The sequence below is a fragment of the Vulpes lagopus genome, chromosome 1 (genome assembly GCF_018345385.1).
Source record: "Vulpes lagopus strain Blue_001 chromosome 1, ASM1834538v1, whole genome shotgun sequence".
Lineage (NCBI taxonomy): Eukaryota > Metazoa > Chordata > Mammalia > Carnivora > Canidae > Vulpes > Vulpes lagopus.
The window spans coordinates 73099392-73117151 of record NC_054824.1 but is presented as its reverse complement, the minus strand read 5'-3'; positions in this window follow the sequence as shown (position 1 = coordinate 73117151).

Below are 17760 nucleotides of genomic sequence, written 5' to 3'. Positions count from 1 at the left end.
CCCGGAGCCAGAACGCAGGCCTGGCCACGGCCCCGGGGCGCTGGATCCCATTAGCGCTGGGCCTGGGGCAGGCGCTCGAGTCGCCCCTGCCCCCAAAGAGCCCGGGGCCAGGCCAGCCCAGGTCCCTCTGGGTCAGGGGCTGGTGTACCGTGCGGGGGGTGCCGCCCTCTGGGAGGGACAGCGAGACAAGGCAGGGCACGGTGACGGCGGGCCGGAGCCTCCGGGCCCCAGCCCTCACCGCCACACTCTGCCCCCGAGGCCCGCGAGCATCGAGCTGCCCCGTGGACGCGGGGGGCAGAGGGTCCCGGGCCTGTGCGGGGCCTCGGGGCAGCGGGCTCAGCCCCGCCCTGGCTCTGCCCTGGCTGTGCCCGTCACAGCCCAGCGAGGGGCACAAGCTGCAGTGGCCGCAGGGCAGGAAGGGTGTCCTGGGCCCGACAGCGTCATCCCTAGGGGGCTGGGGGGACCCCGTGATGGGAGTCCCGGGGGTGCTCCAGGGTCCGGTCCGTCGCGGGGCCTCTGGGGTGGCCCAGGCAGGTGCCGAATGGAAGGAGACCCCGTTTTCTGTCTTGAAGCCCGCCGTGTCCCGGGGCCGCCTGCCTGCACCGCCTTGTTGCACCGGGAGGGTGGGGAGGGAGTTCCACCGCTGGGGCTGGGGGGCAAGTTGGACGATGGCCTGGCCGGGAGAGGGTCCGGGCGGCTCAGGCCGGGCAGCTGGGCCCGGGGAGGCCGGCTCCTCCACCCTGGGTGGTGGCTCAGAGGCCGGAGAAGGGAGGAGAGGCCCGGGCGCCGGGGACACTGGCTCCAGGCCCAGGGGCCTCGTGGGGAACTCCTCAGGTCCCGCTGGAAAGAGGCCGACGGGGTCAGCGTCTCCAGCAGGCTGTGTGTCCCCCGCTGGGGGCCCCGGGGGTCCTCACGGCTCCCGCGTGGCCCCCCCGGCCTGACCCTGTGCTCAGCCCTCCACACTGCTGCCCGGGCCCTGCAGTGGGTGCCAGCCCAGGCCTGGCCTGGGGTCCCCGAGGCTGGAGCAGAAGAGGAGAGCCCCAGAGATGAGGACGGGGGCCCCGGGGGCTCTGTCCCCTGTGGGTGGCCCCAGCAGGCCGAGTCGGGAGAGGCCGGGTCCCTGAGCCCACCTGGCGGGGGCAGGTCGCACCGCATCCTCCGGAGCTGGGTCATGGAGGCCCGAAGGTGCCTGAGCACCGCCTCGTCCTCCAGGGCCCAGGGCTGGGCCAGAGAGTCCTGGAGGAACTCCCGGAGCCCTTCCAGGGGCAGCTTCGGGAGGCGCTCTGGGCGGTGTGCGAGAGTCAGACCCAGTAGGGGTTAGGGGATAGTACTGGTTAGGGTTAGGGTTAGAGTTAGGGTTAGGGTTAGGGTTAGGGCAACGTTTTAGGGTTAGGTTTAGGGTACAGGTTAGGGTTAGGGTTAGGGTACAGGGTAGGGTAAGGGTTAGGGTTAGGGTACGAGTTAGGGTACGGGTTAGGGTTAGGGTAAGGTTTAGGGTACCAGTTAGGGTTAGGATTTGGGTTAGGGTTAGGTTACGGGTTACGGTTAGGGTTAGGGATAGGGTATGGGTTAGGGATAGGGTTAGGGTTAGGGTACGGGTTAAGGTTAGGGTTAGGCTTAGGGTACGGGTTAAGGTACGGGTTAGTGTACAGGTTAGGGTTAGGTTAAGGGTTGGGTACGGGTTAGGCATAGGGTTAGGGTTAGGGTTAGAGTTAGGGTATGGGTCAGGGTTAGGGTTAGGGTACGGGTTAAGGTTAGGGTTAGGGTTAGGGTTAGGTTATGGGTTGGGTATGGGTTAGTGTTAGGGTTATGGTTAGGGTACTGGTAAGGATTAGAGTTAGGTTTAGGGTTAGGGTACGGGTTAGGGGTAGGGTTAGGGTACGGGTTAGGGTACAGGTTAGGGTTAGGGTACATGTTAGGTTTAGTGTTAGGGTACGTGTTAGGGTTAGGGTTAGTGTTAGGGTTAGGATTAGGGTTAGGGTTAGGATACGGGTTAGGATTGGGGTACGGGTTAGGGTTAGGGTTAGGGTCAGGGATAGGGTTAGGGTTAGGGTACGGGTTAGGGGTAGGGTTAGGGTTAGTGGTTAGGATTAGGGTACGGGTACAGTTAGGGTTAGTGTTAGGGAACTGGTTAGGGTTAGGGTTAGTTAGGGTGTGGGTACGTGTTAGGGTAGGGTTAGGGTTAGGGTTAGGGTAAGGGGTTAGGGTACGGGTTATGGTTATGTTTAGGGTTAGGGTATGGATTAGGGTACAGGTCAGGTTTAGGTTTAAGATACGGGTTAGGGTTAGGGTTAGGGCTAGGGTACAGGTTAGCGTTAGGGTTAGGGTTAGGGTATGGGTAAGGGTTAGGGGTAGGGTTAGGGTTAAGGTAAGGTTTAGGGTACACATTAGGGTTAGGGTTATGGTTAGGGTTAGGATAAGGGTACGGGTTAGGGCTAGGGTAGGGTTATGGTACGGGTTAGGGAACGGGTTAGAGTACGGGTTAGGGGTCTGGTTAGGGTACGGGTTAGGGTTTAGGGTTAGGGTTAGGGAAAGTTTTAGGGTTAGGGTTAGGGTTAGGGTACGTGTTAGGGTTAGGGTACTGGTTAGGGTTAGGGTTAGGGTTAGTGTACGGGTAGGTTTAGGGTTAGGTTTAGGGTACGGGTAAGGGTACGGGTTAGGGTTAGGGTTAGGGTACGCGTTCGGTTTAGGGTTAGGGTTAGGGTTAGGGTACGGGTTAGGCTTAAGGTTCGGGTACGGTTTACGGGTATGGTTAGGGTTAGGGTTAGGGTTAGGGTACGGGTTAGGGTTCGGGTTAGGGTACGGGTTAGGGTACGGTTTAGGGTTAGGGTTAGGGTTAGGGTACGGGTAAGGGTACGGGTACGGGTACGGGTACGGGTTAGGGTTAGGGTTAGAGTATCGGTATGGGTTAGGGTTAGGGTTAGGGTACCTGTTAGGGTACGGGTTAGGGTTTAGGGTTAGGGTTAGGAAAAGGGTAAGGGTTAGGGTTAGAGTTAGGGTACAGGTTAGGGTTAGAGTACGGGTTAGGGTTAGGGTTAGGGTTACGGTACTGGTTAGGGTTAGAGTTAGGGTTAGGGTTAGAGTACGGGTTAGGGTTAGGGTTAGGGGTATGGTACGGGTTAGGGTATGGGTTAGGGTACCTATTAGGGTGCGGGTTAGGGTAGGTTACTGGTTAGGGTTAGAGTTAGGGTTAGTGTACAGGTTAGCGTTAGGGTTGGGGTTAGGCTCCCAGTTAGGGTTTGGTTTAGGGTTAGGGTTAGGGTACGGGTTAGGGTACGGGTTAGGGTTAGGGTTAGGGTACGGGTTAGGGTTAGGGTTAGGTCACCTGTAAGGGTATAGGTTAGGGTTAGTGTTAGGTTTTGGGTTAGGGTTAGGGTACGGGTTAGGGTTAGGTTTAGGGTTAGGGTTATGGTTAGGGTTAGGGTACGGACTAGGGTTAGGGTTAGGTTTAGGTTTAGGTTACGGGTAAGGGTACACGTTAGGGTTAGGGTTAGGGTACGAGTTAGGGTACGGGGTAGCGTTAGGGGTAGGTTTAGGGTTAGGGTTAGGATTAGGGTTAGGTTTCGAGTTAGGGTTAGGTATCGGGTACACGTTAGGGTTAGGGTTAGGGTTAGGTTAGGATAAGGGTAAGGGTTAGGGCTAGGGTAGGGTTAGGGTTAGGGTACTGGTTAGGGTTAGGGTTAGGGTTAGGGTTAGTGAACGGGTTAGAGTTAGGGTGAGGGTTAGGGTTAGGGTATGGGTTAGGGTTAGGTTTAGGGTTAGGGTTAGGGTTAGGGTGAGGGTACGGGTTAGGGTTATGGTACGGGTTAGGGTTAGGGTTAGGGTACGGTTTAGGTTTAGGGTTAGGGTTAGCGTTAGGTTACGGGTAAGGGTACAGGTTAGGGTTAGGGTACGAGTTAGGGTACGGGTTAGGGTTAGGTTTAGGGTTAGGGTTAGAGTTAGGGTTAGGTTTAGGGTTAGGGTTAGGGTCCACATTTGGTTTAGGGTTAGGGTTAGGGTTATGGTATGGGTTAGGGTTAGGGTTAGGGTTAGGGTACCGGTAAGGGTTCGGGTTAGGGTACGGGTAGGGTATGGTTTAGGGTTAGGGTATGGTTTAGGGTACGGGTTAGGGTACCGTTAGGGTTAGCGTAGGGTTAGAGTATGGGTTAGGGTTAGGGTACGGGTAAGGGTTAGTGTTCGGGTACCGGTACGGTTTAGGGTTAGGGTTAGGGTTAGGGTACTGGTTAGGGTTAGGGTTAGGGTTAGGGTTAGAGTACGGGTTAAGGTTAGGGTTAGGGTTAGCATACGGGTTAGGGTACGGGTTAGGGTACCTGTTAGGGTACGGGTTAGGGTTTAAGATTAGGTTTAGGGAAAGAGTTAGGGTTAGGGTTAGGGTTAGGGTACTGGTTAGGGTTAGGGTTAGGGTTAGTGTACGGGTTAGCGTTAGGGTTAGGGTTATGGTACAGTTTAGGGTTAGGGTTAGGGTTAGGGTACGGTTTAGGGTAATGGTTAGGGTACGGGTTAGGGTTAGGGTACGGGTTAGGGTTAGGGTACGAGTTAGGGTCCGGGTTAGGGTTAGCGTTAGGGTTAGGGTACAGGTTAGGGTTAGGGATAGGGTTGGGGTTAGCGTACGGGTTAGGGTACGGGTTAGGGTTAGTGTTAGGGTACGGGTTAGGGTACGAGTTAGGGATAGGGTAAGGGTACGGGTTAGGGTATGCGTTAGGGTTAGTGGTAGGGTTCGGGTACGGGTTAGGGTATGGGTTAGGCGTAGGGTTAGGGTTAGGGTTAGGGTTAGGGTACGGGTTAGGGTTAGGGTTAGGGTACGGGTTAGGGTTAGGGTACGGGTTAGTGTTACGGTTAGGGTTAAGGTTTGGGCACGGGTTAGGGTTCAGGTTAGGGTACGGGTTAGGGTACTGGTTAGGTTTAGGGTTAAGGTTAGGGTTAGGGTTAGGGTTAGGGTTAGGGTACGGGTTAGGCGAAGGGTTAGGGTGAGGGTTAGGGTACGGGTTAGGGTTAGGGTTAGGATTATGGTACGGGTTATGCTTAAGGTTAGGGTTATGGTACGGGTCAGGGTACGGGTAGGGTATGGGTTAGTGTTACTAGTTAGGGTACGGGTTAGGGTTAGGGTTAGGGTTAGGGTACGGGTCAGGGTTAGGGTTAGGGTACGGGTAGGTTACTGGTTAGGGTTAGCTTTAGGGTACGGGTTAGGGTTAGGGTTAGGGTACAGGTTAGGGTTAGGTTTAGTGTTAGGTTTAGGATACCGGTTAGGGTTAGGGTTAGGGTTAGCGTTAGGGTTAGGGTACTGGTTAGGTTTAGGGTTAGGGTTAGGGTACGGGTTAGGGTTAGAGTTAGGTTTAGGGTTAGGGTACGGCTTATGGTTCGGGTTACGATTAGGGTTAGTTTACGGGTTAGGGTTAGGGTTAGGGGACGGATTCGAATTAGGGTTAGGGTTGGGGTTAGGTTATGGGTTAGGGTTAGGTTTAGGGTACGGTTTAGCGTTAGGGTTAGTTTACGGGTTAGGGTTAGGGTTAGGTTTAGGGTTCGGGTTAGGGTTTTAGGGTTAGGGGTTAGGGTTTAGGGGTTAGGGTTAGGGTTAAGGATAGAGTCCGGGTACGGTTAAGGTTAGGGTTACGGTACTGGTTAGGTTTAGGTTTAGGGTTTGGGTACGCGTTAGGGTAATTTTAGGGTTAGGGTTAGGGTACGGGTTAGGGTTAGGGTTAGGTTACAGGTTAGGGTACTGGTTAGGGTTAGGGTTAAGTTTAGGGTACGGGTTAGGGTTAGGGTTATGGTTAGGATTATGGTACGGGTTATGCTTAAGGTTAGGGTTATGGTACGGGTTAGGGTACGGATAGGGTATGGGTTAGTGTTACTAGTTAGGGTACGGGTTAGGGTTTAGGATTAGGGTTAGGAAAGGGTTAGGGTTAGGTTTAGGGTTAGGGTTAGGGTACGGCTTAGGGTTAGGTTTAGGGTTAGCGTTTGTGTACTGTTTAGGGATAGGGTACGGATTAGGGTTAGGGTTAGGGTTAGGGTTATGGTTATCTTATGGTTCGGGTTAGGGTTAGTGTATGGATAAGGGTTAGGTTTAGCGTTAGGGTACGGGTTAGGGTTAGAGTTAGGGTTAGGGGTATGGTACGGGTTAGGGTTAGGTATAGGGTACGGGTTAGGGTTAGGGTTAGGGTACGGGTTAGAGTACGGGTTAGGGTTATGGTACGGGTTAGGGTACGGGTTAGGGTACTGGTTAGGGTATGGGTTAGGTTTTAGGTTTAGGGTTAGGGAAAGGGTTAGGTTTAGGGTTAGGGTTAGCGTACGGGTTAGGGTTAGGGTACTGGTTAGGGTTAGGGTTAGGGTTAGAGTTAGGGTACGGGTTAGGGTTAGGGTTAGGGTACGGGTTAGGTTAGGGTTAGGGTTAGGATTAGGTTACGAGTTAGGTTACCGGTTAGGGTTAGGGATAGTGTACGAGTTAGGGTACGGGTTAGGTTAAGGGTTAGTGTTAGGGTTAGGGTTAGGGTTAGGATTAGGGTACGGGTTATGGTTAGGGTTAGGTTATGGGTTAGGGTTAGGGTACAGGTTAGGGTACGGGTTATGTTTAGGGTTAGGGTTAGGTTTAGGCTACGGGTTAGGAATAGGGTTAGGGTACGGGTTAGGGTACGGGTTAGGGTTACGATTAGGATTAAGGATAGGGTTAGGGTTAGGTTACAGTTTAGGGTTGGGGTTAGGGTTAGGGCTTAGGGGTTAGGGTTAGGGTTAAGGATAGAGTATGGGTACGGGTAGGGTTAGGGTTAGGGTTAGGGTACTGGTTAGGTTTAGGTTTAGGGTTAGGGTATGGGTTAGTGTTATTTTATGGTTAGGGTTAGGGTACGGGTTAGGGTTAGGGTTAGGATTAGGTTACGGTTTAGGGTGCTGTTTAGGGTTAGGGTTAGGTTTAGGGTACGGTTTAGGGTTCGGGTTAGGGTTAGGGTTAGGGTTAGGATTATGGTACGGGTTATGCTTCAGGTTAGGGTTATGGTCCGGGTTCGGGTACGGGTAGGGTATGGGTTAGTGTTACTCGTTAGGGTACGGGTTAGGGTTTAGGGTTAGGGTTAGGAAAGGGTTAGGGTTAGGGTTAGGGTTAGGGTTAGGTTACGGGTTAGGGTTAGGGTTAGGTTTAGGGTTAAGGTTAGGGTACAGATTAGGGTTAGGATTAGGGTTAGCGTTAGTGTACTGTTTAGGGATAGGGTACGGATTAGGGTTAGTGTTAGGGTTAGGGTTAGGGTACGGGTTAGGGTTAGGGTACGGGTAAGGGTTGGGGTTAGCGTTAGGGTAAGGGTTAGGGTACAGGTTAGGGTTAGGGTTAGGGTACGGGTTAGGGTACACGTTAGGTTTAGGGATAGGGTACGGGTTACAGTACAGGTTAGGGTATGGGTTAGTGTACGGGTTAGGGTTAGGGTACGGGTTAGGGTACGGGTTAGGGTTAGGGTTAGGGTACGGGTTAGGGTTAGAGTTAGGTTGAGGGTTTGGGTACGGTTTAGGTTTAGGGTTAGGATTAGGGTTAGCGTACGGGTGAGGTTTACGGTATGGGTTAGGGTTAGGGTTAGGTTTTGGGTTAGGGTACCGGTGAGGGTTAGGGTTAGGGTACGGGTAGGTTACGGGTTAGGGTTAGCTTTAGGGTACAGGTTAGGGTTAGGGTTAGGGTACGGGTTAGGGTTAGGTTTAGGGTTAGGGTTAGGGTTAGTGTTAGGGTACTGGTTAGGGTTAGGGTTAGGGTACGGGTTAGGGTTAGGGTTAGGTTCAGGGTACGGCTATGGTTAGGGTTAGGATTAGGGTTAGGTTACGGGTTAGGGTTACGGTTAGGGATAGGGTTAGGGTAAGGGACAGGATAGGGTTAGGGCTAGGGTTAGGGTTAGGGTTAGGGTACGGGTTAGGGTACGGGTTAGGGTTAGGGTTAGGGTTAGGGTTAGGGTTAAGGTTGGGTACTGGTTAGGGTTAGGGTTAGGGTTATGGTTAGGGGACGGATTAGGGTTAGGGTTAGGGTTAGGTTACGGGTTAGGTATAGGTTTAGGGTACGTTTTAGGGTTAGGGTTAGTTTACGGGTTAGGGTTAGGGTTAGGGTTAGGGTTAGGTTTAGGGTGCTGGTTCGGGTTAGGGTTAGGGTTAGGGAACAGGTTATGGTAGGGTTAGGGTTAGGGTTAGGGTTAGGGTTAGGGTTAGGGTTAGGATTATGGTACGGATTATGGTTAGGGTTAGGGTTATGGTACGGTTAAGGGTTAGAGTCCTGGTTAGGGTTAGGGTACGGGTTAGGGTACGGGTTAGGGTTATGGTTAGGTTACGGGTTAGGGTACAGGTTAGGGTTAGGGGTAGGGTACGAGTTAGGGTACGAGTTAGGGTTTGGGTTAGGGTTGGTTTACGGGTTAGGGTTAAGGTTAGGGTTAGGGTTAGGGTATGGCTTAGGGTTAGGGTTAGAGTACGGGTTACTGTTAGGGTTAGGGTACGGGTTAGGGTTAGGTTACGGGTTAGGGTTAGGGTTAGGGTACAGGATAGGGTTAGGATTAGGGTTAGGGTATGGGTTAGGGTTAGGGTACTGGTTAGGGTTAGGTTTAGGGTACGGTTTAGGGCTAAGGTTAGGTTACGAGTTAGGGGTAGGGTTAGGGTTAGGGTTAGGGTTAGGGTTAGGGTTCGGTTTAGAGTTAGGGTTAGGGTTAGGGTGCTGGTTAGCGTTAGGGTTAGGGTTAGGGTACGGGTTAGGGTACGGGTTAGGGTACGGGTTAGGGTAAGGGTTAGGAATATGGTACGGGTTAGCGTTAGGGTTACGGTTATGGTATGGGTTAGTGTATGGGTTAGGTTACGGGTTAGGGTTATTAGTTAGGGTACGGGTTAGGGTTGACGGTTAGGGTTAGGGAAAGTGTTAGGGTTAGTGTTAGTGTTAGGGTTAGGGTTAAGGTCAGGGTTAGGGTTAGGGTTAGGGTTAGGGTACGGCTTAGGGTTAGGTTTAGGGTTAGGGTTAGGGTACGGTATAGGGATAGTGTACGGGTTAGGGTTAGGGTTACGGTTAGGGTTAGGGTACGGTTTAGGGTTATGATCAGGGTTAGGGTTAGGGTACGGGTAAGGGTTAGGGTTAGCGTTAGAGTAAGGTTTAGGGTACGGGTTAGGGTTAGGGTTACGGTACGGGTTAGGGTAGGGTTAGGGTTAGGGTTAGGGTTAAGTTACGGATTAGGGTTAAGTTACGGGTTAGGTTTCGGGTTAGGCTTAGGGTTATGGTGTGGTTTAGGGTACGGGTTGGGGTACTGATTAGGGTACGGGTTAGGGTTTAGGGTTAGGGTTAGGGAAAGTGTTAGGTTTGGGGTTAGGGTTAGGGTACGGATAAGGGTTAGAGTACTGGTTAGCGTTAGGGTTCGGTTTAGGGTTAGGGTTAGGGTTAGGTTTAGGGTACGGGTTAGGGTTAGTGTTAGGGTTATGGTTAGGTTACGGGTTAGGGTTAGGTTAGGGTTAGGGTTAGGTTACGGGCTAGGGTTAGGGTTAGGGTTAGTGTTAAGGTTAGGGTACGGGTTAGGTTTAGGTTTAGGGTTAGGGTTAGGGTACTGGTTAGGGTACGGGTTAGGGTTAGGGTTAGGGTACGAGTTAGGGTTAGGGTTAGAGTTAGGGTTAGGGGTAAGGTACGGGTTAGGGTTAGTGATAGGGTACGGGTTAGGGTACGGGTTAGGGTTAGGGTTAGGGTACGGGTTAGGGTTAGACTTAGGATTGGGTTAGGGTTAGGGTTAGGGTTAGGGTACGGGTTAGGGTTAGGGTTAGCGTACGGTTAGGGTTATGTGTAGGGTTAGGTTACTGGTTAGGGTTAGAGTTAGGGTTAGGGGTAGGGTACGGGTTAGGGTTAGGTATAGGGTATGGGTTAGGGTACAGGTTAGGGTATGGGTTAGGGTTAGGGTACGGGTTAGGGTTAGGTATAGGGTACGGGTTATCTTTAGGTTTAGGGTTATGGTAGGATTAGGGTACGGGTTAGGGTTATGGTTACGGTTATGGTACAGGTTAGGGTATGGGTTAAAGTACAGGTTAGGGTACTGGTTAGGGTACGGGTTAGGGTTTAGGGTTAGGGATAGGGTTAGGTTTAGGGTTAGGGTACGGGTTAGGATTAGGGTACTGGTTAGGGTAAGGGTTAGGGTTAGCGTACGGGTTAGGGTTACGGTTAGGTTTAGGGTACGGTTTAGGTTTAGGGTTAGGGTTAGTGTTTGCATTAGGGTACGGGTAAGGTTAGGGTTAGGGTACGGGTTAGGGTTAGGGTACGGGTACGGGTTAGGGTTAGGGTTAGGTTACAGGTTAGGGTACAGGTTAGGGTTACGGTTAGGGTACGAGTTAGGGTACGATTAGGGTTAGGGTACGGGTTAGGGTTAGGGTACGGGTTAGGGTTAGGGTATGGGTTCGGGTACGGGTTAGGCTTACGGTTAGGGTTAGGGTACAGGTTAAGGATAGGGTTAGGATACGGGTTAGGGTACGGGATAGGGTAACGGTTAGGGTTAAGGATAGGCTTAGGGTTAGGTTACGGGTTAGGGTTGGGGTTATGGTTACGGGTTAGGGGTTAGGGTTAGCGTTAAGGATAGAGTACAGGTACGGTTAGGGATAGGGTTAGGGTACTGGTTATGTTTAGGTTTAGGGTTAGGGTACGGGTTAGGGTTATTTTAGGTTTAGGGTTAGGGTACGGGTTAGGGTTAGGTTACGGGTTAGGGTACTGGTTAGGGTTCGGGTTAGGGTTAGGGTACGGCTTAGGGTTAGGGTACGGGTTAGGGTTCGGGTTAGGGTTAGGGTACGGCTTAGGGTTAGGTTACAGGTTAGGGTTAGGGTTAGGGTTAGGGTTAGTTTTAGGGTACAGGATAGGGTTAGGGTTAGGGTTAGGGTTAGGGTTCGGTTTAGGGTTAGGGTTAGGGTGCTGGTTAGGGTTAGGGTTAGGGTTTGGGTACGGTTTAGGTTTAGGGTTAGGGTTATGGTTAGTATTATGGTATGGGTTAGCGTTAGGGTTAGGGTTATGTTGGGTTAGTGTACGGGTTAGGTTACGGGTTAGGGTTATTAGTTAGGGTACGGGTTAGGGTTGAGGGTTATGGTTAGGGAAAGGGTTATGGTTATGGTTAGGGTTAGGGTTAGCATTAGGGTCCGGGTTAGGGTACGGCTTAGGGTTAGGGTTAGGGTTAGAGTTAGGGTACGGTTTAGGGATCATGTACAGGTTAGGGTTAGGGTTAGGGTTAGGATTAGGGTTAGGGTTACAGTTGCGGTTAGGGTTAGGGTACGGGTTAGGGTTATGGTCAGGTTTAGGGTTAGGGTACGGGTAAGGGTTAGGGTTAGCGTTAGGGTTACAGTTGCGGTTAGGGTTAGGGTACGGGTTAGGGTTATGGTCAGGTTTAGGGTTAGGGTACGGGTAAGGGTTAGGGTTAGCGTTAGGGTAAGGGTTAGGGTACTGGTTAGGGTTAGGGTTAGGGTACGTGTTAGGTTACAGGTTAGGTTTAGGGATAGGGTATGGGTTAGTGTACAGGTTAGCGTATGGGTTAGTGTACGGGTTAGGGTTAGGGTTAGGGTACAGGTTAGGGTACGGTTTAGGGTTAGGGTTACGGTACAGGTTACGGTATGGGTTCGGGTTAGGGTTAGGGTTAGGGTACGGTTTAGGGTTAGGGTTAGGGTACAATTAGAGTATTTTCTATTCGATTCGAGTATTTTCGATTCGATTCATGTATTTTCAATTCAATTCGATTTGTTTCAAGTATTTTCGTTTTGATTCGAGTATTTTCGATTCTATTCGATTCGAGTATTTTTGATTCATTTCGAATCAAGTATTTTGGAATGGCTTAAAGTATTTTCGATTCGATTTGAGGTTTTTCTGTTCCATTCGAGTGTTTTCGATTCAATTTGAGTATTTTCGATCGATTCGAGTATTTTCTATTCGATTCGTATATTTTCAATTTGTTCGATTCGATTCGATTATTTCAATTCGATTCGAGTATTTTGGTATCAATTCGAGTATTTTCAAAGGAGTCGAGTTTTTTCTATTCAATTCGAGTATTTTCTTTTTGATTAGCGTGTTTTCAATTCGAATCGATTCTTTTCGATTCCATTTGAAGATTTTTGATTTGATTGGAGTACTTTCGATTCGATGAATGTGTTTTTGATAAGATTCAATCAATTTTTATTCAATTCAATTCATTTCGATTATTTTCAATTCGATTCGAGTATTTTTGTTTGGATTCGAGTATTTTCGATTCATTTGACTATTTTGATTCAATTCGAGTATTTTCGATTCGATTCGAGTATTTTGGAATGGATTCGAGTATTTTCGATTCGATTTGAGGATTTTCGATTCCATTCGAGTAGTTTCGATTCGATTCGAGTATTTTCTATTGGATTTGTTTATATTCAATTCGAATTGAGATTTTTCAAATCGATTCGAGTATTTTCTATTCGATTCGAGTATTTTCTATTCGATTTGTGTATTTTCAATTCGATTCGATTCGAGTATTTTCTATTCGATTCGAGTATTTTCGATTTGATTCTTGTATTTTCAATTCGATTCGATTCGATTCGAATATTTTCGATTTGATTTGATTATTTTCGAATCGATTCGAGTATTTTGGTACATATTCGAGTATTTTCGATTCGATTTGAGGATTTTCGATTCCATTCGAGTATTTTCGATTCGATTCGAGTGTTCTCAATTCGATTCGATTCGATTCGAGTATTTTCGATTTGATTCCAGTATTTTCGAATCGATTCTAGTATTTTGGATTCGATTCGAGTATTTTGGAATGGATTCGAATATTTTCGATTTGATTTGAGGATTTTCGATTCCATTCGAATATTTTCGATTCGATTTGAGGATTTTCCATTCCATTCGAAAATTTTCGATTAGATTCGAGTATTTCCAATTCAATTAGATTCGATTCGAGTATTTTCGATTCGATCGAGTATTTTGGAATGGATTCGAGTATTCGATTCGATTCAAGTATTTTCGATTGTTTTTGAGTATTTTCTATTCGTTTCAAGTATTTTCGATTCGATTTATGTATTTTCAATTCGATTCTATTGAATTTGAGTATTTTCTAATAATTCGAGTATTTTCGAATCAATTCGAGTATTTTCATTTCGATTCGATTGGATTCGACTATTTTCGATTTGATTCGATTATTTTCGATTCGATTCGGTATTTTCAATTCAATTGGATTCGATTCGAGTATTTTCGATTCGATTCGAGTATTTTCGATTCGATTCGAATATTTTTGATTCGATTCCAGTATTTTGGAATGGATTCAAGTACTTTCGATTCAGTTTGAGGATTTTCGATTCCATTCAAGTGTTTTCGATTCAATTCAAGTATTTTCTATTGGATTTGAGTATATTCGATTCGAATCGAGTTTTTTTCCAATCGATTCGAGTATTTTCGATTCGATTCGCATATTTTTGATACGATTCAAGTAATTTCGATTCGATTCATGTATTTTCAATTCAATTCGATTCAATTCGTGTATTTTCTACTCTATTCGAGGATTTTTGATTCGATTCGAGTATTTTCAATTCAATTTGATTCGATTCGAGTATTTTCGATTTGATTCCATTATTTTAGATTTGATTAGAGTATTTTGGAATATATCAGAGTATTTTCGATTAGATTTGAAGAATTTCGATTCCATTCGAGTATTTTCAATTCGATCGGGTATTTTGGAATGCCTTTGAGAATTTTCTTTTCGATTCAAGTATTTTCGATTGTATTTGAGTATTGTCGATTCGAATCTTTTTTTTTTCTTTTTTTTTAATTTTTATTTATTTATGATAGTCACACAGAGAGAGAGAGAGGCAGAGACACAGGCAGAGGGAGAAGCAGGCTCCATGCACCGGGAGCCCGACGTGGGATTCAATCCCAGGTCTCCAGGATCACGCCCCGGGCCAAAGGCAGCACCAAACCGCTGTGCCACCCAGGATCCCGCTTCGAGTATTTTCGATTCGATTAGAGTATTTTCAAACAATTTGATTCGATTCGAGTATTTTCGATTCGATTTGAGTATTTTCGATTCGATTGGAGTATTTTCAATTCGATTCGAGTATTTCGATTCGATTCGAGTATTTTGGAATGTATTCAAGTATTTTCGATCGATTTGAGCATTTTCTATTAGATTCAATTCGATTCGACTATTTACGATTTGATTCGAGTATTTTCAATTCGATTCGAGTATTTTGGAATTGATTTGAGTATTTTCGATTCGATTTGAGGATTTTCGATTCATTCCGGTTTTTTTTCGATTCGTTTCGAGTTTCTTCTATTGGATTTGAGTATTTCGATTCAAATCGAGTTTTTTTCGATTTGATTCGAGTATTTTCGATTCGATTTGAGTGTTTTGGAATGGATTCGAGTATTTTCTATTGGATTTGAGTATTTTTTATTCGAATCAAGTTTTTTTCGATTCGATTCGAGTATTTTCGATTCGTTTCGAGTATTTTCTATTTGATTCAAGTATTTTCCATTCGATTCTATTGAATTCGGGTAATTTCTATTCGATTTGACTATTTTCGATTCGGTTCCGGTATTTTCAATTGCATATGAGTATTTTCAATTCGATTCGAGTATTTTTGATTCGATCCTATTATTGTCGAACAATTCGATTATTCTCGATTCGAGTATTGTTAATTTGATTGGAGTATTTTCATTCAATTCGATTCGAGTATTTTCTATTCAAATCGAGTTTTTTTTTTTGATTCGAGTATTTTGGATTCGCTTCAAGTATTTTTGATTCGATTCGAGTATTTTCAATTCGATTCGAGTATTTCAATTCGATTCAATTCGATTTGATTCGAGTATTTCCTATTCGATTTGAGTATTTTCGATTTGATTTGAGTGTTGTCAATTCGATTCAATTCGATTCGATTTGAGTTATTTCTATCTGATTCGTGTGTTTCGATTCAATTCGAGTGTTCTCAATTCGATTCAATTCGATTCGAGGTTTTTCGATTTGATTCGACGTTTTTCGATTCGATTATTTTCAATTCAATTCGATTCAATTCGAGTATTTTCGATTCGATTCGAGTATTTTGGAATGGATTCGAGTATTTTTGATTCGATTTCAGGATTTTCGATTCCATTCGAGTATTTTCGATTCGTTTTGAGTATTTTCGATTGTATTTGAGTATTTTCAATTCGAATAAAAATTTTTCGATTCGATTCGAGTATTTTCGATTCGTTTCGAGTATTTTCGATTCGATTAAAGTATTTCAATTTGATTCTTTTGAATTCGGTATTTTCTATTCGATTCGAGTATTTTCAATTCAATTCGATTCGAGTATTTTCAATTTGATTCAATTCAACTATTTTCAATTTGATTTGATTTGATTCGATTATTTTCTATTTGATTCGATTATTTTTTATTCGATTCGAGTACTTTCAATTCGATTCAAGGTATTTTTGATACGATTTGAGTATTTTGGAATGGATTCGAGGATTTTCGATTCGGTTTGAGGATTTTCGATTCGATTCGAGTATTTTGAATTTGATTCGATTCGATTCGAATATATTTGATTCGATTCGATTATTTCGATTTGATTCGAATATTTTCACATTCAATTCGTTTCGATTTGAGTATTTCGATTCGTTTCGAGTATTTTGGAATGGATTCGAGTATTTTCTATTCGATTTGAGGATTTCGATTCCACTCGAGTATTTTCGGATTCGATTCGAGTATTTTCAAGTGGATTTGAGTATATTCGATTTGAAGTATAGTTTTTTCGATTCGATTCGAGTATTTTTCTTATTCATTTCGGAGTTTTTTCAATTCGATTCCAGTATTTTTCAATGCGATTCGATTCGATTCAAGTATTTTCTATTCAATTCGAGTATTTTCGATCGAATTGCGTATTTTCAATTCGATTCAATTCGATTCACATTCGAGTTTTTTCGATTCGATTCGGATGTATATTCGATTCATTCGAGTGTTTTCAATTCGATTCAATTCGATTCGAGGTATTTTAGATTCGATTTGAGTATTTACGATTCATTTGAGTATTTTCGATTCGAATCGAGTTTTTTCGATTTGAGTATTTTCTATTCCATTCGAGTATTTTCAATTTGATTCGATTCGACTCGAGTATTTTCGAGTCGATATGGGTATTTTCGATTCGATTCCAGTATTTTGGAAAGGATTCGAGTATTTTCGATTCGATTTGAAGATTTTCGTTTCCATTCGAGTATTTTCAATTCGATTTGAGGATTTTCATTTGGATTTGAGTATTTTCGATTCGAATTGTGTTTTTTCGATTCGATTCATGTATTTTCGATTCGATTCGAGTATTTTCGATTCGATTCGTGTATTTTCAATTTGATTCGACTTGATTCGAGTATTTTCTCTAATCTATATATATCAAATCGAATCGAAAATGGTCGAATCAAATCGAAAATTCTCGAATCGAATCGAATAAAAAATAATCTAAATAAAAATAATCGGAAATACTTGAATCGAATAGAAAATACTCAAATGAATTGAAAATACTCGAATCGAATTGAAAATAACCGAATTGAATGTAATCGAATCCAAAATAATCTAATCGAATCGAAAATATTCGATCTTATCGAATATACTTTCGTCAAATCGAAAGTACACCAATCGAAAATACTCGAATCGAATCGAAAATACTCAAATAAATCGAAAATACACGAATCTAATTGAAAATACTCAAACCAAATTGAAAATAATCGAGTTGAAAGGAATAGAATTGAAAATGATCTAATCAAATTGAAAATATTCGAATCTTATCAAAAATACTTTAGTCGAATAGAAAGTACTCCAATCAAACCGAAATAATTGAACTAAATAATTGAACTAAATCGAAAATACTCGAAACAAATCGAAAATACTCGAATCGAATCGAAAAATCTTGATTCAAATCAAAAATACTCAAATCCAATCGAAAATTCTCAGATCGAATTGAAAATACTCGAATGGATTTGAAAATCCTCAAATCGAATTGAAAATACTCGAATCCATTCCAAAATACTCGAATCGAAACGAAAATACTCAAATCCAATAGAAAATACTCGAAATGAATAAAAAATACTCGAATGGAATCGAAAATCCTCAAATCGAATCGAAAATACTCAAATCCATTCCAAAATACTCGAATCGAATTGAAAATACTTGAATCGAACCAAAAACACTCGAAACGAATCGAAAATAATCGAATCGAATTGAAAAAAAATGATTCGAATCAAAAATACTCAAATCCAATCGAAAATACTCGAAACGAATCAAAAATACTCGAATGGAATCGAAAATCATCAAATCGAATAAAAAATACTCGAATGTAATCGAAAATACCCGAATCTAATCGAATTGAATTGGAAATACTCAAATTGAGTCGAAAATAATCAAATCGAATCGAAAATACTCGAATCGAATCGAATTGAATTGGAAATACTCGAATTGAATCGAAAATACTCGAATCGAATCGAAAATACTCAAATCCAATGGAAAATACTCGAATTGAATTGAAAATACTCGAGTGGAATCGAAAATCCTCAAATCAAATCGAAAATACTCGAATCCATTCCAAAATAATCGAATCAAATCGATAATACTCGAATCGAATTGAAAATACTCGAAACGAATGGAATTGAATTGAAAATACTCGAATCGACTCGAAAATACTCAAATCGAATTGAATCGAATTGAGAACACTCGAACTGAATCGAAAATACACGAATCAAATCGAAAAAACTTGAATCGAATCGAATTGAATCGAATTGAAAACACTCGAATTGAATCGAAAATGCTCGATTCGAATAGAAAATAC